Genomic DNA, 8,664 nt, shown 5'->3' with positions numbered 1-8,664 from the left:
GGCTATTCGTTTTCTCCAGGGAATCATCCTTTACCTCCTGCTCAAGGGGAACAATCCTTTATCTCCTTGCTTTCCAGGAACGAGGTGGGACACAGAGGCCCTGGGTCTCCCTGTTTGGAATGCAGACCCTTGTCACTCTCGTGGTTTTCAGTCAGGAGCTTCACCTGCACCCCACACTGGGTCTGGCATCCCTGAATCAGGAGCATCTGTGGTTCAAATTAAACTCGTCCAGAGAATAAACCCCCCATCTCCTGCCAAGGTGAGCAGCACAGGGTGGGATGGGGCCCCAGGTGTCTTATTCCTTTCATCTGGCAAACTCTGAGTAGCTTCCTGTGCCCCGATAACAAATTACCACAAACATGGTGACTTAAAACAACAGAAATGTATTCTCCCACAAATCTGGAAGCCAGGAGTCCACAGTCAGTTACACAGTTCCCAAATCAAAGTGTCAGCAGGATCTCAGGAAGAATCCTCACCTTGCCTCCTCGGCTTGTGTCTTGGCTTGTGGTCACATCGGGCCGATCTTTAAGGCCACCATCTTTAAATCTCTCTCTGCCCCCCTCTTCACGTGGTCTTTTCCTCCATGTCAGTGTCAAACCCCCTCCCCTTCCTTTTATTTATTTATTTATTTTTTTAAAAGATTTTATTGATTTATTTGAGAGAGAGAGCACATGAGAGGGGGGAGGGTCAGAGGGAGAAGCAGACTCCCTGCCGAGCAGGGAGCCCGATGCGGGACTCGATCCCGGGACTCCAGGATCATGACCTGAGCCGAAGGCAGTCGCTTAACCAACTGAGCCACCCAGGCGCCCCCCTTCCTTTTATAAGGGACACTTGTCAGAGCATTTAGGGCCCACCTGGATAAGCCAGGATAGTCTCCCCATCACAAGATCCTTAGCTTTATCGCATCTGCAAAGATCCTTTCATGGGTAACATTCACAGGTGCAGGAAACGAGGACTTGACATGTCTGTGGGCCATTATTCAACCAGTATGCCCTTTGTTTCCAGTCCTCTGTCCTGACCTTGTGTGCTTCTGTTTAATACCTTTTGGAAGGTCCATGCGGGGTAAAGATTTGCTTTCAGTTGGCCCCCCTCTGCAGGGCCTTATGGTGTAGGCTTCCACTGCTCTCCCAGGTCAGTACTACTCCTTCAATACCGGCATTGACATTGTACGTTCAGTTCCGGACCATTGCAATAGAGGGAGTACCGCAATCAAGCGCGCCAAGTGCCATTTTTGGTTTCCCAGTGCATGTAAGTTACGTTTACACGAGACTGTAGTCTATGAAGTGTGCAAAAGCATGATGCCTAAAAAAAGCACATAATTTAAAAAGACTTCATTGCTAAAAAATGCTAACCACCATCTGAGTTTTCAGCAAGTCATCACAACTGCCCAAAAAAATATAATAATAAGTGAAAGTTTGAAATACTGCAAGAACTACCAAGATGTTACAGAGACCTGAAGTGGGACAATACTGTCGGGAAAAGGGCGCCAATAGACTTGCTTGACACAGGGTTGCCACAGACCTTCAGTCGGTAAAAAAATTAAAATGAAAATGAAAAAAGGCAGTATCTGCAAAGTACGACGAAGTATAAGCGCAATAAAGCGAGGTATGCTTGGGGCGCCTGGGTGGCTCAGTTGGTTAAGCGACTGCCTTCGGCTCAGGTCATGATCCTGGAGTCCCGGGATCGAGTCCCACATCGGGCTCCCTGCTCGGCGAGGAGCCTGCTTCTCTCTCTAACCCTCCGCCCTCTCATGTACTCTCTCTCTCTCTCATTCTCGCTCTCTCAAATAAATAAATCTTTAAAAAAAAAAAAAGCGAGGTATGCTTGAACTTGTCCATGGTCCAAAAATGTGTTGGCATCTTGCTGTGGTCTGAATGTTGATATGCTAAGGCCCAAGGGTGATGGCGTTAGGAGGTGGGACTTTGCGGAGGTGATTTAGGTCTGGAGGGTGGAGCGTCATGAATGGGATGAGGGCCCTTATAGGAGAGGCCCCAGAGAGCTCCCTGGCCCCTCTGCCAGGTGAGGACACAGCTAGAAGTTTGCGATGTGGAAGAAAGCCCTCATCCGACCATGCTGGAACTCTGACCTCGGACTTCCAGCCTCCAGACTGTGAGAAATAAAGGTCTGCTCTTTATAAGCACCCGGTCTGCGATACTTTGCTCCACTGCATGAGTGGACTGAGGCACACTTCTTGGCAGTGGATGCACCCCCCTCCTCCTTGTTCTGGAAGGCTTACACTTGTTTTAGTCCTTGACTGTCATTTTGGGTGGGTTTCAAGTGGAAATAGATATAAACATGTGTGCTTAATATACAGTGTTTAGCCAAATGTCTCTCCACTGGTTTTTAAATATTTTTACAGATAGCTTTATTACTTCTTCTGTTTGTTACAATATTTATTTGCTTGTTTTCCAAATAGACTCATACTACGGGTGAGATGACAGAACGCTAGAAATCACACCTCTTACTTAAATTCGATGGTCAAAATTCGAGTCTACCCATTTTCATGCTTTTTAAGCATATCCCAAACATTAAGCCATTTTGCCACTTTGTACCTCTTTTAAAACAGCTATTTTCTGGGGCGCCTGGGTGGCTCAGTCGTTAAGCGTCTGCCTTCGGCTCAGGTCATGATCCCAGGGTCCTGGGATCCAGCCCCGCGTTGGGCTCCCTGCTCAGCAGGGAGTCTGCTTCTCCCTCTCCCTCTGTGCTCTCTCTCTCTCAAGTAGGTAAATAAAAGCTTTAAAAAAATTTTTAAAAATAGGGGCGCCTGGGTGGCTCAGATGGTTAGGCGTCTGCCTTCGGCTCAGGTCATGATCCCGGGGTCCTGGGATCGAGTCCCGCATCGGGCTCCCTGCTAGGCGGGGAGCCTGCTTCTCCCTCTACCTCTGCCTCTCTCTCTCTGACTCTCATGAATAAATAAAACATTAAAAAAAATTTTTTTAAATAAAATAGCTGTTTTCTTATAATGCCAATATCACATCTGATAAAGTTGTCAATAATGATTTGATCATCTAATATCCAGTTCATTTTCAAATTTCCCTGATTATCTCAAATACATCTTCTCACAGGGGCACCTGGGTGGCTCAGTCTGTTGAGCGTCCGACTCTTGGTTTCAGCTCAGGTCCATGATCTCAGGGTCATGAGATCGAGCCCTGTGTTGGGCTCCACACTTAGCATAGAGTCTGCCTGAGATTCTTTCCCCCTCTCTCCCCTCCCCCACTCTCTCTCAAATAAATAAATAAATAAAATCTTTAAAAAAATTTTTTTCTCACAGTTGATATATGGGAATCGGATCCCAACAAGGACCACACATGACTCTTGGTGTCTCTGGAGTCTCTTAGCTGACGTGGCCCCTCCCTTTTCCTCATGCCATTGCCTTGTTCAATCTCCGTTTTGAGAAGACACATAAGAAACATATTTATATTCCCTACATTGTTCCAAAATGGCTTTGAGAGAATCAAGTAGAGCGCACTATTCTCTGATAGAAAGATGTGTGGGGGTGACTCACGGGTCTAACATAATCAGCTAGGTCTTGCTCAGATATCAAACTCCAGCCCCAGACATTTCTGTCCCCACATAGCCCTTTTACTCTGACATGCAGACTTCTTGAAGAGGCGTCTGTTTTTCACCCAAGGATCTTGAGTAGCCCTATCCAGGCAAAGTTATTTTTGGATCAAATGCAATCCAAGAGAAGGCAGAGACGCAAAATACCAAATTCCTTCTGCAGGGGCTCCAGTGCCCAGGGGACGGCGTCCCTGTGCTTCCTTACGTTCCCATACAAACCGCTTCTATGGAAGAAACATCCAGGGATCCTCCCCTTGAATGATTGTTTCAGAATATGACTGAAACATGTATGGGGAAAGGAAATGTTTCTTTTTTTGTTGGAGTAGGAGAGGGGGCTCCCATACCTCCTTCTGATATTTGAGGGTCTGCTCACTGTATTAGTTTCTGGAGCCCTTGTTACAAAGTGCCACACAACAGAAATGCGTTCTCTCACAATTCTGTAGGCTCAAAGTGCAAAATCAAGGTGTCAGCAGGGCCGTGCCCTCTCGGAAGTCTCCAGGGAAGGATCTGTGTCACGCCTCTCTTCCAGTTTCTGGTGTTAGCAAGATATTCCAGCTCCTTGGTGTTCCTGGGCTTATCGATGTATCGCTCCAACCTCTGCCTCCATCATCACGCGGCCTGCCCCGTGTGTGTCTCTGGGTCTCAGTTTTCTATTTTTCTTCCTTTTTTTTTTTTTTAAGATTTTATTTATTTACTTATTTATAGAGAGAGCACAAGCGGGAGGAGAAGCAGAGGGAGAGGGAGAGAGAATCTGAAGCAGACTCTGAACTAAGCTCAGAGCCCAACTCGGGACTCAATCCCATGACCCTGAGATCATGACCTGAGCCGAAACCAGGAGTTGGGCGTTCAACCCACTGAGCCGCCCAGGCGCCCCTCGGTTTTCCCTTCTTATCGAAACACCTGTCTCTGGGTTAGGGCCCACCCTAATCCAATATGACCTTATCCTAGCCAATTACGTTGCAAAGGTCCTATTCCAAAGAAGGTCACATTCTGGGTGTCCAGGGGGGGATATGAATTCTTGGAAACCCTGTTCAACCCAGTGTGCCCACCCTGAGTCAGGTAGAAATGCAGATGTTACAGAGCCCACCTACTTTTTTTTTTTTTTTTAATATTTTATTTATTTGACAGAGCGAGTCAGCGAGAGAGGGAACACAAGCAGGGGAAGTGGAAGAGGGAGAAGCAGGCTTCCCACAGAACAGGGAGCCGGATCATGACCTGAGCCGAAGGCAGACGCTTAACGACTGAGCCACCCAGGTGCCCCCCAGCTACTTTATAGGAAATGAAAACTCCTCATAAGCATTGTCCTTGTCCCCCGCTGTCAGGTACTGTGCAGGTGTGTGACCTGGGCTTGGCCAGTGGGACCCCCCCTGCATAGGAATCTATCCAGAGCTAGAGCTTTTTTACCAAAAAAAAGCAGGGGAGGAGAGATTCTTCTAGATGGTCATGTGCGTTTGTCAGCTTCTACCATGGTAAAAAAGAATACCCCCAAAATCTCAGTGACTTACAACAGCAAAGGTGTTTGTCCCTCACAGTTCCGTGGGCAGGATGTTCTAGACTGCGGCTTGGCTGGTTTCGATTGGACTCCCACAGGTGGAGTTCAAATGTGCTTCACAACTTTGCAGAGCTGGGGCGGGAGGAGCCACAGGCCCCTGGAGGATGCTTTCCTCATGCAAGATGGCAGGAGAGCAGGGCAGGAACTCTGCTCAGAAAGGGCACGCAGTCATTTCCCCCAAATTCCATGGGTCAGGGCAGGTCACGTGCCAAGCCCGTGGTCATCGGGACAGGGAGGCTTGAGATGGAAGAGGAGAGAAGGAATCCCTCCTGGAAAAATCACAGAATCTATCACACTATGGCAGCAACATCAGATGCCATATGACAACAGTGTCCTTTCTGGTCTGGTTCTGGGCCAACTTCTAATCTCATTTCTCAGGCCAGTTCTGTGAGATACCCAACAGCCTTTGGTAAATTCCTCTGCAGCTTCAGTTGGTCAGTCAGCTTCTGTGGCTTGCAGCTAAGGGTCTTGAATGAGATGCAGGACATGAACTCCTGTCTGGCTTTAAGTGTGGCTTGGTGATCACTGGCCCCGTGTCTCTCAGTACCTCCCCACCCCCATCTTCCTGCTCTGGCGCGGGGACTCTGAAAACCATACTCCAGTATCCTGGGCCGGCTGACTTTCTGACAGATCCAGCCCATCGAGAGGACTGTCAGGGAGGAAGGGAGAAGCGACATCTTTGCTGCTGCCTGATGCTCTTGTCTGTGCTGTCTTGGCAGCAGCCTCTGGATTCCTGCAGCCCCTCTGGACCTGCTCTATGGTGTCCTCACAATATACCAGCAATGGCTGGGCGGTGCCCCCTCTTCCGGTGTGTTTTCCCGATGGGGCTGATTGGTGCCTGGGTCATCTCCGATCACGGTCCCAGGTTAGGGACCTCCAGCTTGTGGCATCTCTGGGTGTTGTCTCTGCTGGGCGGTCCCTGGTAAGAATCTGACTCTGTCCTGCATGCAGATGACAGAGGAATCTGTACCCAGAGTTTTCCTGCAGAAGCGGGGAAATTCCAGCAGAGCCCCTGGGCTCTGGATAGCGCCTCACATGCAGCCCTTCTCTCTTAATCCCTATGTACAAAAGCCCCGCTCTCTTTTCTTTCCTGGTAGACCCTGATGGGCCAATAAAACTAGACACTAAATCATTACCCATTGAAAAACTGGTTTCCCTTGCCCAGAGGGCTGGAAGAACTCATTCTTTATCTACCACTGGAAAGAGGAGGGAAATATTTGGAAATATTTGCCCTGGGGTATATGCTTGGAGGTCAGGGGGAGTCCCCCTTCTTAAATTGTATTGAATCCTTCCAAGGCAGGGATGAAAATGAAGACATTTTCAACAAAACTGGTATTTCCATATTTAAAACGTTCATATGCTGCCTCCGCTTTAAACTAAAATAAACTTAAAACTGCAAACAAAAAGTCATAAACGTTAAATGAACAACATTAAATCAAAGTGATGGATGCTGATTTACTAGAACTGAATCACTGTGAATCACCCATGCGGGGTTTAACGGGGGAAAGATGTATTTTCTTTTTTCTTTTTTTTTCTTTTTAAAGATTTTATTTATTTATTTGACAGAGAGAGATAGCAAGAGCAGGAACACAAGGAGGGGGAGTGGGAGAGGGAGAAACAGGCTTCCCGCTGAGCAGGGAGCCCGATGCGGGGCTCGATCCCAGGCCTTTGGGATCATGACCCAAGCCGAAGGCAGACGCTTAACAACTGAGCCACCCAGGCGCCCCGGAAAGATGTAATTTCAATTTGAGTTTTGTTTTGGATAATGGACCATTATTTGAATCACTGACATTATCGCTGTTGATTTTTGTTTTGTTTTAAGTAATAAATTCCATTTTAACCACCTAGTCATTATTTTAACGAGCCAATCCATTTAATCGTGTAACCCCAAAATATAATACAGAGGGCACCTGGCTGGCTCAGTTGGTAGAGCATGCAACTCTTGATCTTAGGGTTTTGAGTTCTAGCCCTGTGTTGGGCAGACAGCCTATTTAAAAACAAAATCAGGGCGCCTGGGTGGCTCAGTCGTTAAGCGTCTGCCTTCGGCTCAGGTCATGATCCCGGAGTCCCGGGATCGAGTCCCACATTGGGCTCCCTGCTCGGCGGGAAGCCTGCTTCTCCCTCTCCCTCTCCCCCTGCTTGTGTTCCCTCTCTGTCAAATAAATAAAATATTTAAAAAAAAACTATTAAAAACAAAATCAAACCAAACCAACACAAAATATAATACAGAATATATTTCATAATATTTAATGAAATTTCTTTATGGTTTATTTATAACCCTTACTGCTAGTACATTGGATGGGAAGGAGATTAGAGCTGCATAATTCATTGTTTCATAGAACGACACGCTTCTCTTGCCATCTTTCTCTATTTGAACTCTGGTGAGATGTTTGCCTTCAATGATGCTGTACACTGATTCATCTGCCGTGAACATGACCTTGTCTGAATGGAAAATCACGTTTTAAAATTGTGAGGTGAGGGGTGCCTGGGTGGCTCAGTCAGTTAAGCGTCTGCCTTTGGTTCAGGTCATGATCCCGGGCTCCTGGGATCCAGCCCAGAGTTAAACCAGGATCCAGCCCAGAGTTAAAACCAAGGATCCCTGCTCAGCAGGAGTCTGCTTCTCCCTCTTCCTCTGCCCCTCCTCGTGCTCTCTCTCTGTAAATAAATAAGTAAAATTTTTAAAAAATAAATAAATAAATAAAATCGTGAGGTGGCCCTTGGTTCTGGAGTGGTCATCCAGATGACCCCAAAATGAAAACACAACATTCAAAACTTTTGGTAAAACTCATAGACCTCCTCCCCAGGAATGTACCTACAGACCCCAATTTTTTTTTAAGATTTTATTTATTTATTTGACACAGAGAGAGAGATAGCGAGAGCAGGAACACAAGTCCCGCATCGGGCTCCCTGCTCAGCGGGGGGGATGGGGGGCCCTGCTTCTCCCTCTGACCCTCCCCTCTCTCGTGCTCTCTCTCTCAAATAAATAAATAAAATCTTAAAAAAAAAAAAAAAGGCGCCTGGGTGGCTCCGTTGGTTAAGCGACTGCCTTCGGCTCAGGTCATGATCCTGGAGTCCCGGGATCGAGTCCCGCATCGGGCTCCCTGCTCGGCAGGGAGTCTGCTTCTCCCTCTGACCCTCCCCCCTCTCATGTGCTCTCTCTCTCTCAAATAAATAAATAAAATCTTTTAAAAATAAATAAATAAATAACAAAAAAAGAATCCCTTAATTTCAGAACTGGTGGGACCAGGGCTTGTACGCCGTTCATGAAGTTGCCACAGGGTGGTGCTGCTTTAGCAGAAAAACCCAAATACGTAGGTATCCTGAGTAGGCAGCAGTGTTGTTAGGTGTGCTGGAACTTCTTTTTTTTTTTTTTTTAAGATTTTATTTATTTATTTGAGAGAGAGCCCATGAGACGGGGGAGGGTCAGAGAGAGAGGCAGACTCCCTGCTGAGCAGGGAGCCCGACGCGGGACTCGATCCTGGGACTCCAGGATCATGACCTGAGCCGAAAGCAGTCACTTACCCAACTGAGCCACCCAGGCGCCCTAGGTG

The sequence above is a fragment of the Mirounga angustirostris genome, unplaced genomic scaffold, assembly GCF_029215605.1.
Source record: "Mirounga angustirostris isolate CCGP_5_RB_7025 unplaced genomic scaffold, mMirAng1.0.hap1 SCAF_9, whole genome shotgun sequence".
NCBI classification, from domain to species: Eukaryota; Metazoa; Chordata; class Mammalia; order Carnivora; family Phocidae; genus Mirounga; species Mirounga angustirostris.
This window is presented reverse-complemented; position numbering follows the sequence as displayed.